Here is a 14,202-nt window from a genome sequence, read left to right on the forward strand (position 1 = left end):
TTAGGAATACATTAAGTTTAATACGGTAGTTTACCAAAACATTGAGAAAATAATAATTGTACATTGTACCAATAACAGTACGAATAGTAGCTACCGGTACAATAATCATCACAGCGCAATAATTATTACACATTGTCCCAATAACAGTAGAACACGTGAATCTGAAATGACACTTCAGAACAGCATCAATGAATAGATCAACCCAATTGATCAATGTACAACAAAAAAACATGTCATTTATTTCAGTACGAAGTGCTTAAAAACCTACACGTCTTCAGGAAAAACCTAGACAGATATTTGAGGGGGAAAAAAAGAACCACCATCTCTGTTATTCTCTATATCAAAAGGAGGCATGTTCTGCACAGCCAGACCGTATGGATGGTGTTCCTATCACCTGTGAATGATTACCAATCACTAAATCTCACACAGCGTGATTACACACATGGGACACAGTGGGCCTTCCCCAGGCAGCCAGCCAGCTGCACAGCGCTGCTCAACCTCTACTGTATATCTAGGACCATCAGTGGGAAGAGGAGAAGGAGATGGGGCCAGGGTGGTGGTGGTGGGGGGGTTTGTGTTACAGGGGGTAGCCAGGGCCGACGTTAGGCCCCCTGGATCAGGCCTGTGCTAGCCTCTCAATGACTCTCCGGTACTCGGCTAGCACCTCCTGGTAGCTTTTCTCCAGCACCTCCTGCTACAGCGCCGTGTCCATCTGACTGATGTGGGATGCCAGCTCCTCTGGCCGCAGACACCTCATCATCTTGGTCAGCTCCCGCTGGTTCTTCTAAGCACGCAATAAACACATACACGGGTTAATGCACTGCGTTTGTGTAAAATCCCTTGCCGTGTTTCCCCCCCAAAACCCCCCTGTTAGCCATGTTTTTTTTTATTGAGGCAAAACAAAAAAATGCTATATGGTATTTTGCAAATGCGACTGTTTTGATTGCAATTAGCAGCATCTTACATAATGCACGTTCAACTGGCAAGAGAAAGTTAATATTGTTCCTCATATTGCAGACCTGAATGCATCTCATTAGTGTCTTAAAACCAAATAGTCAGAGGGGAAGCAAAGGATTCTGTAATTGAGTCTGCAGGAGTGCTGACAGCTTCTGGACATGAACCAAGAGTCCTCACTCATGTATTTTGGGGCCAGTGCAAAAAAAGTTCCCACTCTCTTGGGAATCGGGGGAAGAGAAGTTGGGCAGAGACGTGAAATTCTCCACACATTCACAGAGAGGACTCCGCTGAGCTAACTACAAACTACAAACCTCCCCGAAAACAAAACGGCTTGCTGCATCTGGCTGCCAGATCTCTCCTCCACTCAACAGCCAGTCTCCCAAGGAATTCCTACTTCCTTTTCCACCACACACTTTTTCCCTCTACAGATAATAAGGCCTTTTTCAAGACATGTGGTTACACTGCTGACAGCAATCCTCTAATGCAGGGATCATGAACGAGTATACCCCCCCCCCCCCTTATGAAAATGTATGCACTCACTACTGTGAGTCGCTCTGGGTGAGAGTGTCTGCTAAATGACTCAAATGTCAAATCATCAACTAGACTCAGCAGCGGGCAGTCTTTCTTGAGCGGACGGTCGGGGAGCCTGAACATAATTACAACTCGTTTGTAGACTGCAAATTGACCTCAAGAAGCCCAAACAGACATAAGTCACTTTACCCCTACCTACATGTACATATTACCTAACTTACCTCTACGGCTTACATTTGTACATGATCACGCGTCTCTCTATTAGGCGTGGGAATAGTTGGAAACAGATTTCCAAAATTAAAAACACTTGGAGCTGATATCCAGGTTTTTACATTTTTATTAGAATATTTTACTTTTTTAATGTCATATTTTACAGTATTTTATGTCAAACGCTGATTTTATAAAAAATAAATAAAAAGACCCGCGGGGAGGGGGACAAATTCAGCACGCGGGCCACCAGATGAAGAACCCTGCTGTAACGGCTGATATGCTGGGTTTCAACGAGACACTCAAATGACATGTCATGGAACATACATATGTAAATCAATGTTATCCTGTAAATACAAAATTAGTAACAGTTTGTCTAATCAAATTTCAAAAAGCACAGTAAGAGCGCTAATATGAAACGTGTACTATTTGGCAAGCATATTCTTTAACTGCTTGAATGTGTGCTGTTAGCAACCTACTTCCACCGAAGTTACTCCTCCCTCCTAATGACATGCAAATCCTGCATAATGACACTGCTCTGAATAGAACTGAATCCTGGGGTAAGACTACTCTGGAGGCCTGCAGTGCTCCATTGTATCTCCAATAATAAGCCTTTGGTACTCCAGACATTTTTCCATCAAATGGGGAATAATCGTTCTCCTGATTCTAGAAAAGTATTGCAACATTAGTTACAAGACGCAACAAGAAGTAGCTCTAAGCAGATAAAGTGTGTCACATTCTTGGCCTCATCCTTGGCCATTTCTGAAACCATGCTAATGCATCGTGGGTAGTCAGTCATAAGTCGTCAAACACTAAATATTTTGCAAACGCGTGGTATAATCAGTTAATGGGTGGATTCTACACCAGAGGAAAATAGTTTTGGTATCTCAGATTGTTCTGGCAATTCTCACATAGAAACTTCATTGGGAGGAAGGATGTTTGAAATGCCTCTTTCATTTGTATCAAACCATTTCTTTGAAAACCATGATGAAAGTGGCCATTTTAGGCCCTTTTTAGACCTATACATGCCTCCTGTAAGACCCTACATGATACAGACACCATCTTGGTTTCATTATAGTCCTTATAGTGTGTTCTAACTTACGGAGTATGTCTAGATTCTGAAAGACAAATGTTCACATTCATTTATTCAACATTAAAAATATTAATATCGCATAACGACCCTTTTAGATTTGGTTCATTTTTAAGACATTGTTTGGAACAATATACAAGTACATCAAATTTCCAGAGTGGGCGTTGCTAATTATGAAGTTATGATACATTTTATGAGCACCACCAACACAGTGAATGGGAAAATGGATTCAAAAGGGAACTCCCTGTGCTGATGATTTGCAATCCTAAAGGAGGGCTGTGATTGGTTAATGACCTACAACAGGGGTATTCAACTCTTACCGTATGACGTCCGGAGCCTGCTGGTTTTCTGTTCTTCCTGATAATTAAAATTGCACACACCTGGTTCAGCCGGGTTTAAAGCAGTCCCTGATTAGAGGGGAATAATGAAAAAAATGCAGAACTGGCTTCGAGCTCCAGAGTTGAGTTTGAACGACCTACGTAATTTTCTATGTATAAATGGGTTATATCATTAAAAATAACAGAGAGCCACTCTGGACATGGTTAAAGCTGAGGTTTGAAGAGTATATTGTTACAAACAATGTCTAAAAACAAGACAAATCAAAAAAGGATAGTTTTGAGATATTCATATTTATGTTGGACAAATATGTCTTTCAGAATCTAGACATACTCCCTATGTTAGAGCACACTATAACTATAAGGACTGTAATGAAACCAAGATGTTGTCTGTATCATGTACGGATCATAGGGTCTTACAGGAGGCATGTGTAGGTCTAAAAAGGGCCTAAAATGGCCACTTTCATTATGATTTGCGAAACAAACGTAAAAAGCATTTCAAACATCTCCCAATTAAGTTCCTATGTGAGAATTGACGAAACAATCTGAGATACCAAAAATATTGGACTCGCCCTACTATCAAATGAAATCAACTCTGAATTGATCCCAGGTTATATAGTGCAACTAACAGCCATTCACCACTAAGGAAGTCTATTGGGAAACACATAGCCATTACACAGTAGACACAATCTGCTCATTCCATTTGATTAAAAACTAGAGCGCAAGGCAGACACTGCAAAAAGGACGGAGGAATGCATTTCACTGGAGAAGCTACGGTCCTTTCTTTTAAACATACCTTGGTCGGGGAAAAAAGCCTCTTTTTGACTTCCAGACGGTAATCTCTTGCTTTCGTCTCAACGCTCATGTCCGTCACCCTCAGTCGGAGGATTTCATACACTCGTCTTGCGTGTTTCTGTAGGGGGAAAAAAACAGGACAGGGCCATTAGTGCCTTTAAGAACCCGTACAGTCTGTCTCCACAATCATCTAGAAAAGACAGACGATTTCTTAGCTTGGTCGAGCTATTCAGAACCTTCTTGAACAAATCTGAGGTGCCTGAAGCTTCATGAAAGTGCCATGGCGGAGTGAGAAACAACCATTTGGCAAAACTGAAAACATGACGCAGAATAAGTGCAGTAAGATAAGTTAGTGCCTACCCTTTTAAATAAAATGGTACATGCTCCCTCTAGGACTGGAGAGCCTTGGGTTAATGAGTGAGAGAAGTACAGTAATCAAATGTATCCTCCTCTGGCTCTAGGGTTAAAGCTGAGGCTGACCTTGTTAATCTTTAACTTCTCCCTGGCCTCTGTGGCCATGTCGTCATTGAAGCTCAGAGGAAGCTCGTCTGTGGCGAATGATCGGCAGCGTTTGGCAGAGCTTGACCAGAACGTAGTCTCTCAGCTTCACGTAGTTCTCTGAGGGGTCTTCAGCTGCAAATAACAGAAAACAATAAATTAGACACAAGCTTGAAACATTACATGAAATGTTAGGTATAGTCAATTGATGTTTTATCAAACTGTTCACATCAACCACCCCAAGACATCCAAGGCCACAGTTTTCAATACAGGCTTATATTCAAATCCCACTGATTCCTGAAACAATCCAATAATTACACCATTGTCAGAGTATGATTGTGGCTGCATGTGTCAAGCGCAGTTCTGCGAAAGCGGCTTGCATTGACATTTTACCCAGCTCCCACTGCGGTTTTGACAAAGATTCACTACAGCGCAATATGGAGAGGACTTAAAGCCACCTGGAATTTTTAAACAAAAATTACAAAAGATCCAGCAGTAGCTGGCCTACCTGGTTAAAGGTGAAATAAAAAAAATACAAATTCAAAGACCAGATTCAAAGTAGAGAAAAATAAGACAAGAAAATAGGGGTGCCCCTCTGGACAGGAGAGCGGATGCCTCTTTGTTATCTTCAAAATGAGCTGTCAGCTAAATCTGGTGCACCGCATCACTTCTCCTCTCTGAGACTTATGTTTTGTTGTACATCGTCCCTGGCAAATAAAGTAAAATACATTCATTTCAAATTGTCCTACGCAAATAAATTATTCGGGTGTAACGGCTTTGCATTTTACCATGTAAATACATGTAATCGTATGTGAAACTCTAGCACAGTTATAGCCTCCTCCCCAAAATGAAACATCATAAGACATCAACTCATTTTGTGTCACTTACATTAGCACACACAGTCTTGTACAGCTTAACCTTGTGGGGACACAATTCAGTCCCATTCAAAATCCTATTTTCCCTAATCCTAAAATCTAACCTTAACCCTAGCTCCTAACCCTAACACTAATTCTAACCTTAACCCCCAAGAAATAGTATTTGACCTTGTAGGGACTAACAGTTAGTCAAATTTCTGTTCGTTTACTATTCTTGTGGAGACTTCTGGTCCCCACAAGTATAGTTAAACACGCCCACAAACACACACCTGTAATGTCTTGTACTTTAGGCAGATTGCAGTAGAACCTGTGCACTACCTCCAGCAGCTGGGCACCATGACCCTCTCCTTGGAACGGCGGCAGAATCAGCATTTGGCTGTTCAGAAGGACACCAGGCCAACATACACAAAGACATGAAAGAACAGCCTTGCTGACCTCTCAGCCAGACCTATCAAACCCCCCGTCATTCACAGAAAAAAGGCAACCTTGTATATGACTGATCAGATCTTGATGTTAAGATAATTATCTGAGAAAGAAAAAGCTCACTTTTGTAATTTATGTTAGCATGGAGTAATGTACATCGCCTTGAGACTTTTTCCACATTTTGTTGTGTTATAGCCGGAATTTAAAATGGATTACATTTAGATTTGTTTTGGCACTGGCCTACACACAATACCCCATAATGTCAAAGTGGAATAGTTTCCCCAAAATGTTTTTATTAAAAATGAAAAACGGAAATTATTCAATTATTCAACCCAATTTGTTGGCAGTTGTGGCTGCTTTGCGTAATGTATTGTCTCTACCTTCCTGCCCTTAGTGCTGTTGTCTGTGGCCAATAATGTTTGTACCCTGTTTTGTGTTGCTACCATGTTGTGCTGCTCCCATGTTGTGTTGCCATCATGCAGTGTTGTCATGTGTTGCTGCCATGCTATGTTGTTGTTTTAGTTCTCTCTTTATGTAGTGTTGTCTCGCTTGTCATGATGTGTGTTTTGTCCTATATTTTTATGTAATTTATTTTGAATCCAAGCCCCCGTCCCTGCAGGAGGCCTTTGGCCTTTTGGTAGGCCATCATTGTAAATAAGAATTTGTTCTTAACTGACTTGCCTAAGTTAAATAAAAGGTTAAATAAAAATAAATACAATTGTTATGGCAAGCCTAAATAAGTTCTGGAGTAAACATGTGCTTAAGAAATCACATAGTAAGTTGCATGGACCTACTCTGTGTGCAATAGTGTTTAACATGATTTTTGAATGACTACTTCATCTCTGTACCCTACACATACAATTATCTGTAAGGTCGAGCAGTGAATTTCAAACAGATTCAACCACAAAGACCAGGGAGGTTTTCCAATGCCTTGCAAAGAAAGGCTCTTATTTGTAGATGGGTAAAAATAAAATAAAGTAGACATTGAACATCCCTTTTAGCATGGTGAAGTTATTTACCTTTGGATGGTGCATCGATAGTCCCAGTCACTACAAAGATACAGGCGACCTTCCTAACTCAGTTGCCGGAGAGGAAGGAAACAGCTCAGGGATTTCACCATGAGGCCAATGGTGACTTTAAAACATTTACAGAGTTTAATTGCGGTGATAGGAGACAACTGAGGATGGATCAACAACATTGTAGTTACTCCACAATACTAACCTAAATGACAGATTGAAAAGAAGGAAGCCTGTACAGAATAAAACATATTCCAAAACATGCATCCTGTTTGCAATAAGGCACTAAAGTCATACTGCAAAGAATGTGGCAAAGCAATTCACTTTTTGCCCTGAATACAAAGTGTTATGTTCAGGGCAAATCCAATAAAACACATTATTGAGTACAACACTTCACATTTTCAAGCATAGTGGTGGCTGCATCATGTTATGGGTATGCTTGTAATCATTAACGACTGGAGAGTTTTTCAGGATCAAAAAGGAACAGAATGCAGCTAAGCACAGGCAAAATCCTAAAGGAAATCCTGCTTCAGTCTGTTTTCCACCAGACACTGGGAAATTAATGCACCTTTCAGCAGAACAATAACCTAAAACACAAGGCCAAATCTACACTGGAGTTGCTTACCAAGAAGACAGTGAATGTTCTGGAGTGGCCGAGTCACAGTTTTGACTTAAATCTAATTGAAAATCTATGGCGAGACCTGTAAATGGTTGTCTAGCAATGATCAACAAGGAATTTGACAGAGCTTGAGGAATTTTGTAAAGAATAAATGGGCAAATGTTGCACAATCCAGGTGTGGAAAGCTCTTAGAGACTTACCCAGAAAGACTCAAAGCTGTAATCGCTGCCAAAGGTGCTACAAAGTATTGACTCAGGGGTGTGAATAATTATGTAAATGAGATATTTCTGTATTTCATTTTCAATAAATTTGCTACAATTTCTAAAAACATGCTTTCACTGTCATTATGGGGTATTGTGTGTACATGGGTGAGAAAATAAATCCATTGAATCCATTCTGAATTCAGGCTGTAACGCAAAATGTGGAACAAGTCAAGGGGTATGAATACTTTCTAAGGCACTGTACTAATGAATTGAAATTGAGGGAGCCCTTTTCACTTGATTATAAGAAACGTAACAAATTGTTATGTCAAGTCCATCAATACATCAAACAAAATGCTTATTTACAGGCAAAGCTTTTTTTGTTGTTGAAGATACTCATCATTTTGGCTCCCATATGAGTCAGAGCGGGGTTGGATGGTTGGATACATAAGCCAGTAATTTGAGATTTTTGTAAGACTAGGGAGAGAGAAATATATAATTTTCCTCTCCTTTTTTTGTACAAAAGAAAAGGAAGGCACGTGCTCCCCTAGTAATTACCTTACACGTGGTCGGGTTTTGTCTGGATACACATAGTAATTATAAACTGTCATGTAGCCAACAGTTGCGAAAGAGAGTCTCCCCATCGTTATTGTACTTCTCAAATCTGCAGATAAAACACAAAAGGCAAGCAGGACAATTACAGGCACACTCCAGTGCCGCGTCCATTTTCCCCTCTCCATTCTCTGGGATGCTTTTTCCAGTGTCAGCATGCTGGAGCAGCCAGGCCCGTCCCGATCCGTACACCTGCTACAACCTGAATACATTAAGCACTTAATTGGAGGACTGCAACTTAGAAGAGGAGAAGAGGGGTAGAGAGGGGGGGGGGGGGATCGGGGGTCCTCCACATCACTTCAGTCCATTTACCCATTGTCACTATAAATAGGTGCCAGGATAAAGAAAACACTGGCAGAGGCTCTTTTTACTGTTCGAGATGTCATTCAGTGTTTCAAAAGACAACCGTGTTCAATTCAGCTCTTGCCCTGAAAAAAATGAATGAAAAGGGTTTTCAACACAAAAGGTGCCTCTTGCCAGATCAACAATTCTCCAATAACCAGGGAAAATATAATCAAACTGGCCTGGTAATTGGTAGTGAGCTCCTCAAAGGAGCCCGTTGTTTCTGAATGAGTCAACGAACGGGTTCGGGGAGAGTGACGTTGGTTAAGGAGGGCACCACTCACACGAGAAAGAAGTCCCAACGATCGTCGTCCACGTCGATAAAGCTGGCCGTCTCAATGAACCACATGAGGAAGGTCTGCAGGCGCTCATGGTAGTCTCGGAATCCAGGGCACGACACGTCCACCTAGAGAACACAGCAGGTCTGAGGACAGGCTAAGTCATGATAAATAAGCAGAGCGCCCTCCCTTACACTGAAATAACCTGCAAGTCATATGGGCGAAATGGAAAACACTGTTATCTGTATATAATTACATAAAGTACTCTATATTGTAGGACCAAGGACTAGAATGTGAACCTTGTGAATCTGGTAGGGACAGTCTTCACCCTCCTCCACATTGTGGACGTGGTATGTGTGAAGCAGGGTACCGAAGGATTTGAAGTTGGCCTCTTTCTCCAACAATGAGGTGAAGTCGTCTGTGTTGCAGCTGAACCCAGCGGGAATGATCTCCCGGATCTTCCCTTCGACATCATCAGGCAGCAGGGAGGAAAGAACAGGGTTTACTAGAACATGACACAAAGCGACAGCATCTTGTATAAGGGAAAGTAGCCTTGTATCTATATTCCATTTCTGTTCAAAAATAAAAATAAAGTATGCCGATAAGCCAGATAAGTATTTGCTAGGACGAAAACTGCAATCGTATAACTTTTAAAGTCAATAATGCATTTGAAATAAACGGATTTCTTCTAAATGTTGTACGCGTTTGTTATTTGATATAGTTGGATCATATAGAGTAAACACGTCCACGGTCTTCATTACAAAAAGACCTTACAGAGCCCATCTAGTTTTATGGACTAACTGCTCCAATTGAATAAATCAGGAAATCTGTGGACATTATTTATTTATTTTCCGCTGCCATGTCTAATCACAGTTCCTACTGTTCGGTCATTAGGCTATGCTTCAGCCCTGATTGACAGAGAACACGAGGAATTAAAGTGGAAGAATACATATTTTTGTGCCACAAAAAGGAGAACCATTAGGCAATTAAGACAGTCAGCAGAGCAGAGACGCCCGCCCCCCTTCCCAACCCCTTGGTGAAAGAGCACTTAATTGAATACATTTACTACTTACGTTAAACCATGAATATTTGATGAAGCCCCCACAATAACGTATTTCTGCATTTCACTGGGCAATAAAATGTAATGAATTGATCTCAACTTAACAAACCTCGGGCATCCATAATAGAGGCCTCTCGTCTAATCCTGGCGAGCGCAACTCAATCAAATGAAAGAGCCTGGCAGACAAAGGGCCCCCCCACCCCACCCTCCCCTCTGGACTTTTTACTCACTAGAATGTGTGGTTGGTTCAGCTGTGATGTTTGCATTGTATCCATTTCCACAAGGATTGACATGAGAACACTTTGTATTAACTTGCTAAGCAGCCCTTTCACACCATTTACATGCACGATGAGCATTAGTTCTATACCGAGGCCCTTTCTGCTCGCCATAGAAAAACGGGGAAATGAAGAAGGCCCGAACAAAATGCACTACAAAAGGCTAATACAACACACTGCTAATTCCTCTCCTTTCAGACATCAGCTAATATCCAACTGGAAGTAATGCACCTGCAGCCGAATGCCACTTCACCATTGCAATTGTTGGACTGCATTTCTGAGGAATAAGGATCAGAAGTAAAAGGCCATGGACAAACAAGACATATTGTCCGAGGCACTCTCCGATATACTAGACACTAAATTGCACAATCCCGGATAAAAGAAGCCATAGTTCGGTATAAATGACGTAACAATGCATCTTTAGAAACGCTTTGTTCCATCCGAATGCCTTTTATCTTCGGGATATAATTGATCATGTGTACACATCTTATTTAGGAGTAGTGAAAACGTTTTTGAAGGTTTAAAAAAAAAAGAAGAAAAAAAAAAGAACACTGAATCAGATCACGTTGTTCTTCACAATGCACGGATTCTGCAGCTTTGCATGTACCTATAGAGGAAATACATTCAATTAGATCTCTCTCAGGACCCAGAGAGGCACTAACCAGGCCTATTTGGGCCGGGGCGACAACCGGATCGCAAATATTTGTTCCATGGCAAAAATGAAAACGCAAAGCAGACTACTCTTTGGTCCTTTAAAAAACCTTGTGTGTGTAACATATTGTGTGCTATAGCTTGGAAAATAAATATATGTGACTGAATGACAACATAATAACGGTTTATTGCCAACATTTTCCTAAAGAAGTTAAATCTGCTTCGCGTTTCTTTTGCGTTTTGTTTCCTTGACGTGATACTAAGGAGTACCACGATACGGTTATCGTCCCGGCCCTATCCTTTAACCCAACTGTGCCATTTTGCTAAACGTCCAAATTCAATTGAACTTTTAATTGCATCACTATCTGCTTAAAATCTCTTATTGGATTTCGTTGTCATACAAAAAATATCTCCATTGACAATGATTTTTGGCAGACTTAAAACGTAAGCTACATATTGCAATGACAATCCAAACATTTGTATATTAACAGCTTTGCATTTTAGATCGAGGCTCATATTTGATTTACACATTACTGATGTACGTTTCAGATTTCCACGAGTGGATGCCCAGTATGAAACAACGACTGGAACAAAAAACGCTGTCCGACTGTGTGGAGTCCATCATTATAGAGTTTGGCTGGTTTAGGGTAAAGGTGATCTCTGACAAGTCTTCCATTAGAGTAGTAGCAGCTGCATGCTGAACTCTGTCCCACAGCTCCCCTCCTCTCCCTCACCAGCTGCACTCTACCCAGCCACAGTGAGCACGCACTCACAGACAAACACTCTTCAGATGGAGCCTGAACTCTGCTGCTGCTCCCTAACTCTCTACCCTCGCACCAGCTGCACTAAACCCTTAACGAGGTGGACACTCGTGGGTCAACGTTGGCCTGGCCGTCATCCTCGCTGGAAATTCTCCAGTACTGTTTAGTATTGGGAACAGAATAGACAGTCTGGGAAATGTTTAACAAAGAAAACTACAGAAAAATGTATCCAAAACAATTATTTCACGGATGACTGCTCGGTGTCTAATAAAAACAATTGGATTTCCCTGCCGCTATTTGTTCATGTATAATGTTACTACGGTCTATGCACTCAATTAGACAATTGCTTCTCATTGTGACATACTTTTAATGAGTCCACAAGAAAACATTCAGGTAACACTTGACATTCAGTCTATCCTACTACACCTAGAGATGTAGAAATGCTGTAATTATTTTTGGGTCATAAGTTAACATGTTCTTCTTGATATTCTGTAATAATAAAAAAACATTAAACTCCATAAATTACAATGTAACAAAGTGTCAATGCAATGGAGCAATTACAGCTATACTATGTGTAAAGCAAGTGAAGTGTTACTGACCATTACTTTACTAGGATTTCTTTCAATTGAAAGCACTACACAGATTAGCTACTGCCCAGGAAAACTTGGTCAGAGGTTCAGAACTGTAATTTGGGTTCGTTCTGGGGACCAAGTCCTTCGGTAATACATCTCCCTCCTGACAAAACACACTTATGGGAAACATACCCCAGCAGGACATATTCCACTTCTTGCAAACTATCACAGAGCCACTCAAATCAATGGATGAGCCAAGACCACCCGATCCAACTCTGATCCTTCCCTTTAGAGAGGGAGGGATAGGATTAGTGCACCCATGGCCCATGGGGCCTATGATAGACTGGGATTAGTCTGACAAAATATGAGATCTCTTACATATCTGCTGCATAATACCACCACTCAGAGGGAGGTGCTGGCTCACTCCAGAAGGCCCACGGAAACATGCACAAAGCAGCCCACAGAAAAGGCTCCCGAAACAGCTCACCTCGAGCTAAAGCAGGCTGGGAAACTGGACAAGTTCCAGAAGAGGAGCTATGGGTATCGAGGGTGGGTTTTTTCAAACGACCGGGAAAAAACTAAGCTTTCGCGAAGACCCAGAGTTTTCCCTGGGCAGGTCACGTGGTTGAGAAACCCTCACGACATAAGAGTTGGGGCCTATCTCTGAATGGAATATAGTCTGACAGGACATCGCTCTTATTGTTTAACATAACGCCCATGTTACTGTGCTCGGGCTAAAGTGATAAAAAAAGGCATTTCAAATCAACTTATTTACCTCCACGCAGTCAAGGTTTTCTGTGACTCTGGCTGAACATTTAACTTTGAAGAGGGTGATCAGGTTCCCAGCACTGCAGTACAGTTGAATCTGAAGGCCTTTGTATCCAAAAGCCACCTCACTGAGGAAATAAATCAATTAAAACAAAGTGGATAACTAGCTGGTGAGCTCCAAAAGTATTGGGACAGTGGCATTTTTTGGCTCCGTACTCCAGCACTTTTGATTAGAAATGACAGAGAGGTTAAAGTGCAGACTATCAGTTTTAATTTGAGGGTCATTTTCATCCATAGAGTGAACCGTATCATACACCCCCCCCCCCCAAGACATGCTAACCTCTCACCCGTTACAATGATATTTATGCCCCTGTAACTTTCTCACTCATCGTGATTCATTGAGGATTATCCATAAACATGGTAGCATCCAAATTGTTTAGAAACATATTCTATGCTTATTTACAAAAGAAAAGTGATTCCATTTTGGGCACATAACACATCTGAAACCAGCTAAACAAACAGAAAATGCATCCGACAATATGTAGCGTCACAAGCTTGATGTAGTCATTGCGTGCTATGAATATGGGACCAAATACTTCACTTTTAACTACTTTAGGTGAATTTGTCCCAATAGTTTTGGTCCACTAAAATGGGGGGGACTATGTACAAAAAGTGCTGTAATTTCTAAACGGTTCACTCGATATGGATGAAATTAAAGCTGACAGTCTGCACTTTAACCTCATAGTCATTGTATCATTTCCAAAAATGTGTCACTGCCCCAATAGTTTTGGAGCTCACTGCAGGTGAGTTAGCGTTCACATAATTCAGTTCTCAACAGTTCACCGTCGTGCAACCAGCACACAGATTTAGGCCGCTTTCCAGAGTTTTGATTAGAGGTCGACCGATTATGATTTTTCAATGCCGATACCGATTATTGTAGGACCAAAAAAAAGCAGATAGTGATTAATCGGCTGATTGTTTTATTTTGATTTGTAATAATGACCATTACAACAATACTGAATGAACACTTATTTTAACTTAATATAATACATAAATAAAATCAATTTAGCCTCAAATAAATAATGAAACATGTTCAATTTGGTTTAAATAATGCAAAAACAAAGTGTTGGAGAAGAAAGTAAAAGTGCAATATGTGCCATGTAATAAAGCTAACGTTTAAGTTCCTTGCTCAGAACATGAGAACATATGAAAGCTGGTGGTTCCTTTTAACATGAGTCTTCAATATTCCCAGGTAAGAAGTTTTAGGTTGTAGTTATTATAGGACTATTTCTCTCTATACCATTTGGAATTCATATACCTTTAGTATTGCCAGTGTA

The 14,202-nt window shown here is 40.9% G+C and overlaps 1 pseudogene across 1 annotated transcript in view; it reads right to left on the reverse strand.

Moving 5' to 3' along the window:
• The window catches only part of LOC110501455 (histone acetyltransferase type B catalytic subunit-like), a 26,412-nt pseudogene continuing 12,210 nt past the window's right edge, over positions 1-14,202 (reverse strand). The window contains exons 5-12 of the transcript XR_016490543.1: positions 12,873-12,993; positions 9,078-9,236; positions 8,785-8,906; positions 8,105-8,210; positions 5,558-5,664; positions 4,396-4,548; positions 3,917-4,033; positions 1-784 (exon numbers count right to left, since the gene is read on the reverse strand). The product of XR_016490543.1 is annotated as a histone acetyltransferase type B catalytic subunit-like (transcript). The remainder of the gene's footprint in view (positions 785-3,916; positions 4,034-4,395; positions 4,549-5,557; positions 5,665-8,104; positions 8,211-8,784; positions 8,907-9,077; positions 9,237-12,872; positions 12,994-14,202) is intronic.

Source organism: Oncorhynchus mykiss, chromosome 22 (assembly GCF_057628025.1).
Source record: "Oncorhynchus mykiss isolate SJ-2025 chromosome 22, ASM5762802v1, whole genome shotgun sequence".
In the NCBI taxonomy this organism is placed as follows: Eukaryota; Metazoa; Chordata; class Actinopteri; order Salmoniformes; family Salmonidae; genus Oncorhynchus; species Oncorhynchus mykiss.